Genomic DNA, 17,154 nt, shown 5'->3' on the forward strand with positions numbered 1-17,154 from the left:
AAGTGTGGACAAAAATTCAGCTAAAATCATTTTAAAATAGGATAATTATATTCGTAAAAATGATCATATTTATATACATATACACTATGCACAAAGTCATAATATTGTTAAAGATGAAATACTTTATTATAAAAATTAATTATTCGTATCTTTAATTAAATACAGTGTTAAAGTTCAATACTTCTTACCTTGTATTTTACATCTTACTTGCTTATTGATATTAATAATAAAATTATTACTAAATAAATTCAAGTGTATTAATATATGGATATATATATATATATATATATAGAAGAATAGACAATAGTTTTTGAGATTTACTTGATGTATGTTGGCTTCTAAACAATCTTTTTTAGAATTTGTAAATTTCAAAACGATATTTATTAAAATAATTCACAGGAAATATTTTTTATTTTTTATTTTTTGTCCATTTTGTAAATTTGTCTAATTTTGCATATTTTATAAATTGATAAGGAAATGAAATTAAAAAATAGACATTAAAGCTATCATCTAAGATAACTAATGTGTAAATAAGGTATTGTGGATTTTATTTAAAAAAACTCTTACTTACATAACTCATACACCTACAAAATGCCAAGGATTAAATTATGGTTAAAATGCCAATAAAGTAATGTCAAAAAGAAATTTTCTATTTAGATGTGTATTCAAAAAAATAAATTAAATCAAGTAACATATATAAATAATTATTTAAAAATACATCTATATATATATATATATATATATATATATATAATTCTTTTGATAAAATTATTAGTCCAAGTGCAACAATCGTCACAACCTTCATCACTACATGTGTGACTTTGAAATCAAGTGTAATTTTTCAAACAATTTGCACATACAAATCTTAAAAAACATGTTTGAGTATTATTTTTATACTATTATAAATTGGTAGTGTTTAATTTGGCAATCAAAATTTCATCTTCTAAAGATAGTTTGTAGTTGTAAACTTACACCAAATTATTAAAAAAAATTATAAATACCAAAAAAAGATAACTATAGTAATTGGTAGAATGAGCATGTCTATTTATTGAATATAATTGAAAGGAAAACATGAATCAAAAGATTTTTCTAACTAATCTTTATTTTTTTTAAATATAAGGAAATAAATTAATATAAATATATATATATATATATATATATATATTGAAAGAGCAAGAGTTGCTATAAGAAGAGATGATTTTGTAGACATATAACACATTGTGACTTTTTTAAAAAATATTACTACATATTTAGATATTAGCACTACTCCAAAGATCTTCAGAGGCCTCAAAAACTATTTGAAATATTCCATTAGATTCTAAGACTTTCTTTTGTATTCTATAGTCGTCCTAAACTTTCTATAATCTTAAAAAATTTTCTAAAAAAATATTACATTGACTTTCAGATTATCCCTCAATTCTTAAATCTTCTCTGATGTTTCTATAGTACCTAATTATTATATTACAGATAAGAATTTGAAACAATGGATATCTTACTCTTATCAACACAATTTTTGAAACAATACAAGTGATGATTTGTTTCTAATCTTATACTTAGTTTTCTTTTTCATATATATATATATATATATATTAAAAATTAAATATAGGCATTTCATTAAAACAAGTCAATTAAAATATATATATATATATATATATATATATATTTTATGTTCTATGATATATAATTAAACTAAAATGTCTTGTCTCAATACTTCTATTTTTGTGTTACATGTTTATAGATTAAAAAAATACAAGAATAAAGTAAGATTTAAAGAAGTCTTGGCGTTTAATTCTATAAATAACAATAATTATATGTTTTTTCATCTAAGATTTGGATTTGTGGAAGAACTATACTAATATCTACAAAAATTAATTTGTTTTATTGATTGACGTGGAAGAGCTACAAGTTCTTTTTGAATGTTTAAAAAACTTTGTTAGTTGGAGGGGTCGGATGAAAGTTTTTGACGAAACGCCCAAAACACGTTCATTACCTCCTCAACATCCATCAATCAATCTATCCATTCATCCATCAATGTCTGAGGAATGGATAGGGAGAATCCATGAAGTACCGGTTGTTCCCAGAGAACCCGCGAATCCAAAGACGATGGGAACGTAGGAGCTCGCTCCCAAGGATCGAAAGACTTCGACGGCGAAGACCTCGGCGAAGGAGCAGCAGCAGCGAATGTGTGTGCTTGAGATCCATCGCCGTCGCCGAAACTCGACGAAGCAGAAAAGGAGGAGGGGGGAAATAAAAGGAGCGTTAGATTTAATCGGCAGTCAATCCAGCAGTCAGTTATCCCGCCGCACTCCCACGCAACATCGCCATCGATTCGAAATCGACGCTCCCTCGTAAACGAATGAGAGAGTGACTGAGTGAGTTTCAAACCAGCTCTCTTCTAAGTTTGCCACAAAGTGCTGCCCCTGCCTAGCCTTCAATCCCCACGCCGCACCTGGTCGCGGCAGATGCGCTACAGGCTTCGCAGCCCCCTACCTAAAACAGCACCCTAACCCCCCCGCACCCCACCCCCTCTTGCAGCAATCGCTGCCTGTCACCGTCCCCGAGTTTTGGCCCGTGCTTCGAGCTTCCGGGAAGCTGCTTGCATCCCCGGGAGCAGCTTCAGCGCGCTTTGATGGATGCATTTTGGATAGGCTGCCACCAGTGGCGACGATCATGACACGAGTGGCCGGGCATTAGTCCAATTCGGTACTCTCCTCGTGGAGTATCTGGTCTTTGCTTGGGCGTCCGGCATCAAAGGAATTCGATAGTGCGTGCTGGTGCCCTGAGGATTGTGATTGAACAATCTTGGTGGTGTGCAAGTGAGAATACTGAGGTTGCTGTGAGGTTGACAGAGATGGAGACATGGTTGAGAGAGTTGGTGCTCTCTGACGTCGGAGGTTGTATCGATAGCTTGGCTTCTTGTTCCCTGGGCAGTTGTGGATCTGTGTCTTCATGGCCATAGCTCAAAACCGTTATGGTTCTGGTGTTGTTAGTTGCGGGGTAAGCCGGATTAGGTGCGAGATTGTGGTTAGTCCCTTGGTTTTGGTGCAGGCGCCAGCGCAATGGTGTTGGGATTCGATATGTCGTTTTTGCTACCAGAATTTTCGACGGTCGGAATGGAATTAGATTGACGAAGTTCATGAAGCCCTGTGGATACAAGAAAGTGTTCACTGCAAGCCTTGGGAAGTAACTCAGTGGATTTGAGGTTGAGTTGGCGAAATGGCGTCTCCTTCTGGTTTGCGAGAACCATCCTCGGAGACCTCGACTCCGATGAGGTCGCCACTCTCCAGCTTCATGAGGTCGCCCGTCTCTGCGAGCTCGACGATGCCGTCTCCTGTTTCGTCACGGTTGACAATAGAATTTAAAACTGCGTTTATGATGGAGGCAGAGGAGCCGATCCGCTTTGCTGGCACAGACATCCTTCCGTATCTTTCGCAGTCGAGTTCTTGCAGTACAAGTACAGACTTCGACACTCACAGTGGCGGGTCGAGATCAGGGTCCACCTCATTTTGTGACTTAAATGACTCGAATCGCATTACTCTTGCAAGTCTCATTGGACTTCCCGTGGCAGATTCGTTCAGAAATTTTGGAGAATCTCTCAGGTTTATCGCGCGTGGGGACAGTGTCCATGACAACGGAAGTATTCGGAGACTGGACATGCCGCCGCGTCGATCGAGGACGTGTAGTTTGTTTTCCGAGCTGTTTCGCTGGTTGCAGCGAACTAAACCCGATTACGTCGACAGCGCTCCTGTTGCAAGAAACCTTATCAACCTAAACTCCTTCACTATTACGGAGGTGTCGGAGGAGGACCAGGATTCAGAATGCGACACTGCCCAGGCTGTTTTCGAGAATCTTGTGTTCGTGGAGCGAGACACATTGGGAAGCCGTATCTATGAGTTCAATCCCCTTTACATTTCCGACTCCCTATCCGAGGTTGATCCCACTGAGTCCCGGAGCGCGAGTTACTCTCGGGAGATTACATCGGCGAGAAGTGCTCGGGATTGAGCTCACGGTCTGAAATCCAGCCGCCATCGCCGATGCAAGCCATCCTGACCAGCATTTGTTGCAGGCTAGCCGAGTAGTATCAGAGTGACTGATGCTTTACGGTTCGACAGAAGGGTCCGCTGTCGTGGACTCTCGCGGGTTCGTCCAATTTGTATCATATTGTATGAAGGGCAACAATATTTTTTTTGTCTGCGAAGCGGGAGTGCTTGGAAGCGGGGGTGGGGTTTTTGTTTTCCAAGAGAACCTCATATCCTAAAGTGAGCTTAGCTGCAAGAGGAAGTTGTCGGGAAGCGGTAGGCAAGTTTATCGAGATCATAGGAGAAGAATTGGTTGTGCCGCCTGGCTTCGGATTTTCTTTTTCTTGATTGTTTTCTTTTCCTTCCTTTTTTTGTCTAGTCTAGGACTCCTGTGGGAAGGTCGGAAACGCTGTGGCGACAAAGCTGTGTTCATAGGAAAGTGTAACGCCTTGATGATCAGATCGAACAGCATGTTCCTCCTACATGGCATTTGTGTGGCATTGTTTTCGCTACTCCGTCCTCGCACTTCGCTGTTAGATCCCTTGCTTTCACTTCCTCAAAGTTGGTGTGTCCATTCACGCGAAAGTGTATTTTTGTATGCTTTTATCTTCCAACTGTTACTTCTTCTCCACATCGTCAGTCCATTCGTTCGTCCGTAGGTTCGTCCTCCCTTCGTCTCCAATATTTTGTTGTGTTCTGCTTGTTGCTTCTTTCAATGTCATGTGGTTTATCTATTGTGGCCATTGCATTGTTCTTATCAATTCATTGTCAAAAACATTCTTTTTTCTTTTATAAATTATGATTGGTTTTTTTGGTAAAGAATGTGCATGCTGTATTGATAAAAAGGTATTGGTGATTTTTTGTGGATTTTAATGTATTAAACCTTCACAATGGTTGTATAACATAATTTTGCATCTTCTGAAATGATCTTTTTCCATTTATTTATTTTTTATTTTTATTATTTTTCCACTCCTTTACAAGAATGTTGAGAACTAAGAACTTGAGCTCCTAGACTACTAATAGATGCACAAAATAAACAATGATTAAACAATCATTTTCTCTTAAAGTGATATAAATTCTTCATTGCAAAATATTATATATATATATATATATATATATATATATGTATATATACATATGCCTATTTCTATGTAAACATAATAGGTAAAAAATTATGAGTAAATTTTGGTAAATGAATTTATTATTTTCACATGCAAATTGAGATTTGAAGAAGAAGAAATTAAGAAAGGAAATAGATAATGGAAGAAACTATAGTGCAGTTGTATGAAGTAATACATAAGATGGATGTCTTTCTATGTAAGCCTTCAACATTCAATAAACTTAAAAAACAAAATACAAGTAAATATTACAAGAAATATTAAAAGAAAAAATATATAGACTTAGGCACTTATAAATATTGAGGAAAGTAGACTTATAAAAAAACAAAGAAAGAAGATCAAACTACTTATGCAACCAAAGGCTATTTTTCATTTCAATTTATTGACATTTTATTACCTATTTGTATTTTTCTTTAATGCAACTTAAAGAGTATTTATATATGTATATGTAATGATAGTTTCTTTTCAGCTCTACTTCAAAAAAAGGGCTATTCTTACTACTTATATTTTTATGAATTAAAGAGATATATCAATATATTTTTATTATTCTTTATAACTTCTTTAGTTATAGATTCATATATATTTTATAAAACAATTATTATTTTTTAATATTTTAATGTAATATTAAGAAAAAATAGATTAAAAATATTGAAATTAAAATTATTTATAAAAAATAATATTAATTTAAAAATTGAGATAAATTAATAATCTAAATAATGCTTTTTATTGCTTCTAATTTTGTCTTAGAATTATAGTAGTATTTTTATATTTTATTTTTAATGTACATAACATGATTTAGAATTTATATTGTCTTTTATAAAATTATTTAGATAATAATAAATGACTTCTAAAAATTACTATATAACTAATAAAAGATTTAAATAATTTTAAAACATTAGGAGGTTTCAAATATGGCCTTTTTGGGTGATATTTGCTCAAAGTATCTTGTAATATCTATTCAAAGTATTCAATGATATTTTAAATTTTCACTTCATATTTTACCAAATCATCCACCTTGCAAGGTGGATGATTTTGAAATCAAAATATCAAAAGAAGGGTAGGTGAAATATCAAAAATTCCATTGCTTATCTTAGCTTTCTTCTCTCTTTGATTCCATATGACACCACAACCTGACCATGCCTCAATGCTCTAAAAAATAAATCCATCTAACATTTAGAAATGTTGGCTACTTTTGTAGTTGAAGAAAAATTTAATAAACTATTTGAAGAATAATGCCAAAAAGTTAAAAACAAGTTTTAGGACAATTTTTTTGAGTTCAATGATGCAAAAGAACTTGTGGTGGTTCTTGACAAAATCAACAACTCTCATTTCATATTTACTTGAAATTTTGTATTTAAATCATGTAATTGGGTTTTGAATTAGTTTATGAATAAACATGATGGCAAGAATATCATGGGAGGGATTATAGATGGTGCTTTCAACTATTAAAGCCCACCTTATTTTTTAAAAATGGAAGCTTTTGCCCACAAACTGATATTGCTTAGCAATTGGTTTTAGCATTGAAGTGTCTTGGATTAAACAAAAATAGAGCTAATATTGAAAGATTAAAAAGAACATGGAATGTTGGCAATAATATTGTGTATCTCTTTACTAATAGGATAATTCATGCCATTATATCATTCAAACAACAATATCTTTAGTGGCCACATATTGCTTGAAGGCTTCAAATTAGATAATCTTTTAGCCTACTTGGCTTTGAATATTACATTGAATTTGTTGGTGAGATATAATTTCTCTTAAGCTAATGCCATAAGAATAATAGAGATATATTCTCTCATAAGAAGAAGAGATACTTTGTAAATACACATATTATTTATGATCTTGATTGTCATATAATTAGTCTAATTATTAGCTAGTTTGGATCTTCTGTAGATATAACAATATTCAAGAAGATGGAGATATATAAAAATCATAAAAAAATACTTTGACCTTGGATAATATTTCATAGGAGACTTAGCCTATGATATAAGCTAGATGGTTATTCTTGGCTACAAGTCTCTACAACACAATAATTGATCAGTAAAAAGTTTAAGTATTATTTGGTCAAAGTGTTGGTTGCAAATGAACAATGCATTGGAATCTTAAAAGGCAAGTAGTATCAAGGACAAGAACTTGATGAAAGCAAATAAATAAGTAATATTTTTTCAAAGAAGTATGAAAAAATAGAAATAAAAAAGTATATATATATTAAAAAAAAAAATCAAAATAGCTATTGCCAAAAGATTAAAAAAAACTATAGATGCTTGAATCTAAACTAGAAGAAAAGAATTGACAAGAGTCAAGAAGTCTTTACTCTTGACTCTACAAATACTATCTACCTAAGAGCTATGTGGTGACGTTCTATAGGATTTTTAAAACATGTTGACTTTGTACAATAAGTATTTTAACCTGCAAGTTAAGTTTTCTATATGGACATCACGTAGTTAGCTTGTTCTCTAAGCTACCAACATGTGTGGTACATAATTATCTTATTGACCAAGTTTCTAACCTATCAATCAATTACAAATACATGTGAAGTCAAAGCAACATTTATGAAGCTTTTAAAAAGCTTTCCTAAATAATATTATGAAACTAATCTATTTTTTCTTACTACTATCTATTCATATTACCTAGATAATAATTATAATAAATATATGTCTATTATACATAGACTTTGCTCAAAGAAATTTGTATCCAATTCAATTAAACAAAAGATATGAATTTTATTGTAGATTAGATCTTTGGTTATTATATTTTCTATAATATACTTGTTGATTTGGACAATATATGGAAAAATGAATTTATTGAAACAAGCTGAGAGCCATTAGAGAATATTGCTACTGCATTGGAAGACACAATTTTTTTTTAAAAAATAATTTGAGACAAAGCAATTGCATAGAATTATGTATTGGGTGTTTTTATTAATGTATGATTTAAACTAGAATATTACAAATAGATTTGGTGTAATGTCTTCAGCCAACATTATTTAGTTTGTAAGCACTTGATATTTTTTGTATATTGCTTAAGTGAAAATAAAATAAAATAATAATTTAAATCTTATTACAACTTTTTTTTTCTTTGTCTTGTTGTGAAATGCATTGTTGCATTAAGCCTTAAGTTTTAAAGGCTGTGGCTTGCAACACAAGTACATTATAAAATATATTGTTGTATTAATCCTCAAGTTTTAGACGCTATGATTTGCATCAAAATTATATATAATGGAGTCTATTAAATTCTACTCTTTTTAGTAGCAAATTACAAGGACATCACCTCTAGAATCAATGGCCTCTTTAACCTTGCTCCAAAGATCTTCAAAATCTTGCATTCAAGGCTTCATAAACCTAGCATGTGAGACCTATAAAATCTTATATTATTTTCTTCACCATTTCCTTTGCTAACTTTGTACAATCAAATCTAAGCCACTGAAACAAGTTTTAGGATTCACAATGGTGCAAGTTCAGAATTCAAATCTTGAAATTCAAGACATAATATATAAACCAAAATTCAAGTCACAAACTAATTTTTTATTTATATATTTTTTTCTACAAAGACTATATTTTATTTTATTCTTTGCATATTCTTTCCTTGAATTAATTAAAATTGGACCATATCAAAGAGCTCATCTATTTTTTTTATTTTATTTTATATTTTCAAATTATTTTTTTTTTTCTTTCTTTCTCTAAAGATGATTTTTTTCTTTCAAATACCATCTTATCGTTCTTTATTTTTAATTATTTTTATAAATAAACATTGAATTTTTTAATTTTTTATTATATTAAAGCCAAACACTTTGATATTATGATGGTTTTCAGGTGTAATGACTTTGCAAATGCATTAGCCATTCTATAAAACTTCTTTAGAGGTTTTCTTTTGGATTTTGAAATATGTGACTAAATCTTCTTTTTGAAATGAGAATGACAATGTTGTAAATCAACAGACATCTTACAAAAGGTGATTCTTATGATAAGAATAGAAACCAAAGAAGAATAGAAGAGAATAAGAAATTATGTTCTTCCTCATACACTCATTTTAATTCATTAAGTTTTTTTTAGAATAGGATCTTTCAAGTATCCTCAAGTAGCAATTCTTCATGAAATAGGACTAATCTATCTTCAGAGTCTAAGACTCTTCTAATCCACAGCCACATAAAATCTCATCACAAAGAAGGACAAAATAGACCAAAACAAAATTGAGTAGAATTAAACATAATAGGACACGAAAGACAAAAATATATAAACATAAATAAAACAAAATAGAACTGAACAAGAAGATGCAAAACCAAACTTTACTAAGAGAGAAGATCTAAAGCCATAACTGACCAGATACTTGGCTAGTCTTATTTATACTTTGTTCTACCACCTTGGACTTTCTAGAATGTTCTTAGAAGATGGATCCTACTTATATAACCATCCTAAGTTTTTTTTTAAAAATATTCTATAGTAGATGCCATTTAGATAATTGTCCTAAGTTCTTTCTAAAATGTTCTACAATGGATCCTATATGTTCCAATGATCTAGCCTCAATCCTAAAAACTTCCATAACTTCTCAAGCATGGTTTCAACTATCTATCCTTATATATCAATAATACAAATATCTTATTTATACCCTATTATACTTAATCTCTCTCTACTAAAATGGAACATCATTATTTTGCTTCCAATGGTATTTCCAAATTGTCTCTTGGTAATAAATGAGGTTCTAAACAAATTTCTACATTGCATCATAGATAAGATAACCTTTCCAAAGAATTTTGTATTGAAGTTGTGAACGTCCACTACCATGGCAAAGGTAGCAATGCTCCAAAATGCGGTCTACTTCATATTCTTGTTGCTCATCAACTACAACTAGTAGTCATGGTGGTTGGTGTCAATCCAAAAAGTACTTTGGCTCAATATGAAATTCCTTCAATTGCAAAATATAGAAGACTAGATGGACCCAAATATGTAGCGAAAGCTCGAAGCGGTATGTAATATCAAAAATCACTATAAAAATGTAGAAAAGTGTAAGCTATCAAGGTACTAGTTTACAGATTTGGATTAATGTAGCAAGTAGCAAGCTGGCGTTAGAGAGTAACTCATGATCACCCTCTTAGAAGGTCTTGTATTGCCAATGGTTATCTGCATATTGCTTCTAATAATTTTGTGCAATAAAGAAGCAATGTTATGCTTTTTGTAAGCCATTGTATAAATTCCTTTGTTGTCAAGTTATTGGTATCAATGCAACAATAGAGAATTACTGGCATAATTAGATATTGATTGGTACTAAGAAAAAAAGGATGAATGATCAGTACTTACATGAATACTATCATTGTAAGTAAACTCCAACAACATCAATTATTCATTCCAATCATTATAATGAACCACCACAAATACTTGCAGCATATTTTCTAAGGTTTGATTTGCATGCTCTATTTATCCATCTATTTAGAAGTGGAAGGCTATAGACATGATAAGTCGTGTACCTAATAGCTCGAATACAGCTTGCCAAAATCTTCTCGTGAAGCATGAATCTTGATTTGAAATGATGACACAAGGTAATCCATGGTAACAAAAGACAATATGAAAGAAGACTTGTACAAGCATTGGAGCATCAATATTTGAGTGCACCACAGCCAAGTGAAGTTGCTTCAAAAATTGATCTACAAAGATAGCAATTGTAGTGTGATTATGAGGCATCTACAATAAACACGTAATGAAATCTATAGTCACTTGCTCCAAATGTGCCATAGATAGTGAAATTGGTTATAATAGTCTAAGAGATGTTATGTTGCATGCTTTATTACATTGATATGACTCGTAAGAGCATACAAAAGCTCAAACATCATGATCCAAACTTGTCCAAAATCATGTCCTTAAGATCCGTTTTAGAGTCTTTTCTTGCCGTAGATTTCCAGATATTAAGATGTCATGTTCTTCTTGAAGTATGTGCGTCCAAAGTATAGTAATGTCAAGTATATAAATTTGCTTCTTGAAAATAGACCAAACCATCACTAAGACTATAATCTTAATATAATACATTATTGACCTTCAGCTGATTGCTAACCATCTTGGAATAAGCATCTCAATGTGTAGCTTCCTTCCATTCTGCCTCTTTGGTTAGGTTTGAAATGATACTACTAATAGTAGCAACTTGTGCCTTGTCTCTTGATTAGGCCTTCAAATCTAATCTCTACAATAAGCAATGTAGCACAATATGTTGCTGCTTTTGCTTATACTCAAGTTGGGTATCAATAAGCTACAATTATTTTTTCCAATAATGATGTCGTGATTTTATATTTTCTTAATTTAAATCATATAGCAAGGATCAATGGTAAGTCTAAACAACTACTAGCTTCTTCAACAGATAGTATCGCCACATCTTTGTGGCATTTATAATTGCTGATTGCTCTCAATTATGTATAGAATAATTGTGCTCTGCCCATCTGAGCTTATAAGATTCATACACCATAGGTTGAAGGCCCCTACTAAAGTCTTTTTGAAGGACCACTTCAATAACAAAGTAGGAAGCATCAATATCAAATATACAAAGAAGGTTGGGTTCATATGGTTGCAATATTAGAGCAATAATGAGTGCTTCCTTCAACTTATTAAAGGCACTTTGTTGCTGTAGTTTTCATTCAAATAGAGCACCTTTCTCAAATAGGTTTATCAATGAGGCAAGAATATGCACAAATTGTCAAAAAAAACAATAATAATATCTAGTATGGCCTAAAAATGAGTAGACTTCAGAAGCATTCTTAGGAATTGGCCAATTCTTTAGTACTTTCATCTTAGCTTGCTCCATGTGGACGGCCTCAAAAGACACTACATGCATCAAAAAGATGATTTTTAACTTCTAAAGTTTTTATTTTGATTGCTTACAATAGAAGCGACTATCTTATGGTCGATTGAATACTTCTCATAGGTATTGCATATGTTCCTCAAGGATTTTATTACATACAAGGATATCATCAATGAAAACGACTACATACTTGTCTAAAAGGTCCTAAAACAATCTGTTCATGTGATCTATGAATGAGGTTGGAGCATTGGTGAGGCCAAAAGGTAAAACAAGCCATTCAAAATGTCTATAGTGCATACAAAATGCCATATTTTCTTTATCTTCTCTTGTACAAGATGTTTGCTAATACCCACTCCAAAGATCTAATTTACTAAAGATGATTATACATCAAAGTTGGTCAATAAGATCATCCATATGTGGAAGTAGATATGCATTTTTAAAAGTATGCTTATTGAAGCCTCAATAGTCAATGCAAAGTCAAAGTCTACCATCCTTCTTGGATACAAAGAGTACAGATATTCTCTACGGTGATGAATTTTTTCAAATGAGGCTCTTTTCCAAGAATTTGTCCAATATTTTCCAAAGCTCTTCAAGTTCATTTAATACTAGGCAATTTATTGATTGACTTGCTAATTTGGCTCCAGACAATAGTTTTATTTGAAAAGAAGCACCTCAATCATGAAGCATGCCACTAAATAGATCGATTGGAAAGACATTCCTATATTCTCATAGGAATGGATCTGCTCATTCTATTCTTTTGATTGTCTTTTCTACTACAGATGTAAGATTTGGAACCACCATATATACTAGTTGCTTATGCTGTATTTTCTTCTTCATAAAAATCATCCCTATGAATAAGTCTTTAGTTGCAAATTATTTTTTTACTTTACTTGATATGAAGATATAAAGAATTTTCTTGTGTCAACCATCTTTGTAAGAGATTGTCCTTGCTATCCAATCAACTTGCTTATTTCTCATCTTTAGCCATGGCATGCCAAGGATAATATCATATCTTAGCTTTATTACCTTCAACTTCGCTCTTAAGACGTAGGTGTTAGTCAATCTTAAGGTTTTCTTTTTCAGATGTCTCACTTAATATGTTCTTTCAATCATCTACAAGGTATATATTCTCTCCCTTGATTATTTTAATTTTAATCCCAAATTAGTTCACAATTTTAGTCAAAATATAATTTTTTGTAGAACCACAATTTAGAAGTACTTGACATGGTTGTCTTCTTAGTCGTCCCGTTAGATGCACTAGTTAACTATTTTTATAGTTATCCATGGCCATGCCATTTGTCTCTATGAAATAATAGCTATTCCTAGTACTGGCCTTTTGTGCCTTTACTAGAGAGCTTTATTTCCTTGTTCTATCTCATTATAGACTTGGTAAGATTGGAGACTATAAATCTTCTTTATTTTATTGGTGATTGAATTTTGACAATTTAGACAACTTCCAATCTCATTGCTTGATTTTCAAAAATAGAAATATAATCACTTTTGTACCAATATTTATTATCTTTGTGGTATTAATAATCCTTGTAAGGCATCAATCTCCATTGATGTTGGTTGTTGTGCCATAGTACTAGATAGCGCCATACAACTTCGTACTCTATATTGTGCTTCATGATTTTTTAAATCTATAGCATCAATCTTCTCTGCAATCCTAATTGCCTCTTTAAACGTTTGTGGATCCTTTAGTTCTACGTTTCATTGGACTTCATATTTTAAATCCCGTAGAAATTAATTCATCATCTTTGCATTTGAAACATTGCCAACTTCAAGACATATGGACTTGAATTAAGAGACATAATCTTGCACCAACCTAGATTCCATAAGATTTTTCAATTGATTAGGTGTGATTTTCTCTACATTGATGGATCAAAACTAATTCCTAAACTTGGTATCAAATTCCTACCAATCACAAAATCCACCTTGAGTTCCATAGCTTTGAATTCAATGTCGCCACCAAATAGTTGCTCCATCTCTCAAATAGCTAGCTGCATATATAATTCTTTAAGTGTCAAGGACAAGAATATAATAAAAACAAATAAATAAGTGAGACTTCTTTCAAAGAAAGATGACAAAATAGAAATAACTTGATATGTATATTAAAAAAGAAACTGGAATGGCTATTGCCAAAAGCTAAGAAAACTAGAGACCCTTGAAACTAAACTGGAAGCAAGAAAGGAGTTGACAAGAGTGAAGAAGGCTTCACTCTTGTCTCTATATATACTATCTTACTAGGGGCTATGTGGCGATGTTCTATAGGACCTCCAATATGTGTTGACTTTGTAGGACACATTCCTTGACTTACAAGGCAAGTTTTTCTACGTGTGGGCCACATAGTTATCTTAGTCTTCAAGCTAACAACATGTGTGGCACATGGCCAACTTGTTGACCACGTTTCTAATCCAAAAAGTCAATTAAAGACACCTATAAAGTCAAAGCAGCATCTATAATGCTTCTAGGAAGATTCTATAGCAAATATTATAAAATTAACTTATTTTTACTTATTTTTACTTACTTTTACTTACTTTTACCTATTTATATATGTAATTACTAGCATACATGCATATGTCGGGGACATTACCTCCCCTTCTAGGAATAAGTTCCACGAAGAGCGGTCATCATATGTTGAGGAAATCTATGATACGACGAATTGTATTCACCACATACTCTGATCTTTGTTCTCTTTGAAGATGATTAATACGGCCTTTCAACCATTGGTAGTATCCCATATCAAGGAAGGAAGACCACCTAGTTATTTGATCATTGTTGAGGCCTTCATAAATTCCTTGGAATAAAATATTTGGAACACTTTCAGGAGTTGTTCCTACCTCTAGTAAAATCACCAAACATCGAGAGTTCCTTCCAAGGTAGTAATACCAAACACATTGTATCTCGCCATCTATTTGAAGAAGAACATGTCATTCTTGAAGATTTTCATGTCGATTGTGTTGTCTTGAAGGTTGTGACAATTGTAATGTGTTGTCCAGTAGGTCAGCAAATAAAGGCTCTTGAGTCAAATCCGTTGATTGTTGGTTCTCTAACTTCTCAGCGTCACAATTGCAAAGAAGCTACAAACAAGGATTGAAAGTAGAATGTTATCTTGCTTAGATCTTATTTCTTTTATAAAGAAGGTTTTTATCTTGATTTTGATAGATGTCATCGATGAAAAGCCTCCACTGTCTTTGCTGCATTTGAAAGATTCTTTATTGGCTCCCATGTGCATTCATTAATATCATATCCACACCAATGGATAAGATATTCTAATTTATTTTGGCATCGTCTTGAATCTAAGACTTCTTCCACTTCAAACTCTTCATTATTGTCCACTTCTATAGGAGGAGTTAGATCTTGTCTTCTTTTTGGTATGTCCATTATCTTGAATGGTTCAAAAAGAGACATGTGGAATACTAGATGGATTTTCATTGACTCTAGTAGGTGTAAATGATATACAACTGGATTAATTTGTACAAAAATAAAAAAAATGGTCTAAGCCTTTGATGGTCCAACTTGTCACAAAGACAAGTGGTTTTGATATTGCGACAAAGTAACCATACCTTATCACCCATGTGGAGTGGTGGTTGTTCCTTTCGATAGACATCCGCATTGAATTTTTATTATTCTTGAGCTTCTTTTAAGTATGCCTTCATCGTTGCATGTAGCTCTAAAAAATGAATAGCCAAATCTTTTGCAGCAGGATTATCAACTTTTGAAAAGTCAAAAGTATCAAGTCGTCGATGATAACCATAATTTGTAAAGAAAAGTGTTTATTTTGTAGAAGAATGTACCGTGTTATTATAAGCAAATCCTGCCAATGGTAAAAGATTTGTCCAAACATCTTGTTGGTAGTTAAAGGTACATCTTAAATATTGCTTCAAAACTTGATTAATACGCCTCATTTATCCATCAATTTGAGGATGGAATACCGAAGATAGTTTTATATCTACTTTTAGAATCTTAAAAAGAGTCTACCAAAATCTTGATACAAATTGAGTTCCCCAATCTGATATAATATCCTTGGATAATCCATGATAGCGATAGATATTGTCAAGAAAGAGCTTAGCTGTTTCTTCACTTGTGATAGATTTTGTAAATGGCACAGAATGTGCCATCTTGGTAAAACGATCTACTTTCACGAATATAGAATCATAAAAATCTGACATTGGAAGATCCGTGATGAAATCCATAGAAACAAAAGACCATGGTTGTTCAAGAATGGATAATGGCTAAAGAAGTCTGTAAGTTTGATGACGAGGAGTTTTTGATCTCGAGCAAACATCACAAGATTGTACAAAATCTTTGACTGCTTTCCACATTTACGGCCACCAAAAGTCCTTGGATATTAGTTCCAAAGTTTTATTGTACCTAAAATATCCTGATGCTGGAAAGTCTTGACGAGCTTGAAGAACACATAATCGAGCTTCACCTTCTGGAACATATAGGCAATCCTCAAAATATAATAGATTCTTCTTAAATTCAAACTTGGAAGTATCATGAGACTTTAAAGGATTTCCTTTAATATCATGAATAACAGTATCAAAAGACATACTTGACTGAACTTGCTTAATGAAAGTTGAATCAACAGTTAGTATTGATTTCATTGCTCGAAGATGAAGATGCTATGGCTTCAAGAAAGATATCCATTGTTGATCAAAAGTAGCATCTCTTTCCTTTGGTACAAGATAAGATCGTCTAGAGATTGCATCTAATAAACCTTGTTGTTTTCTTAGTCGATAAATGATCTTAAATTCAAATCTTGACAAAGACATACTCCAACGGGCTTGGTGACGATTCAAAACTCGTGCTGACATAAAATATTCAAGGTTCTTGTGATTCATATATACTATGACTGAGCTAGAAGTACCTTCTAGATAATGGCACCATTCTTGAAACGAATCCACGATTGCAAGAAGTTCTTTGTCGTGGATCTTGTAGTTGATCTCGACTGCTAAAAAATTTCTGGAATGAAAAGCTATTGAATGAAGTTTATAATCTGTTCCCACTTGTGACAATAAGACATCTAAAGCAAAGTTTGATGCATCTGTTTCCTTAAAAAATAGCTTAGAAAAATCGACACAATATAAGATTGGTGTAGAAACAAAGGCTTTCTTAAAAGCTTCAAATGCTACTTCTGCTTTTTCATTCCATTGAAATTTGTCTTTACAAGTTAAACATGTAAGTAGAGCTGCAACTTGATAGAAGTCTTTGATGAAGATCCGATAGTAGTT

Source organism: Physcomitrium patens, chromosome 19 (genome assembly GCF_059467195.1).
Source record: "Physcomitrium patens ecotype Gransden chromosome 19, ASM5946719v1, whole genome shotgun sequence".
In the NCBI taxonomy this organism is placed as follows: Eukaryota; Viridiplantae; Streptophyta; class Bryopsida; order Funariales; family Funariaceae; genus Physcomitrium; species Physcomitrium patens.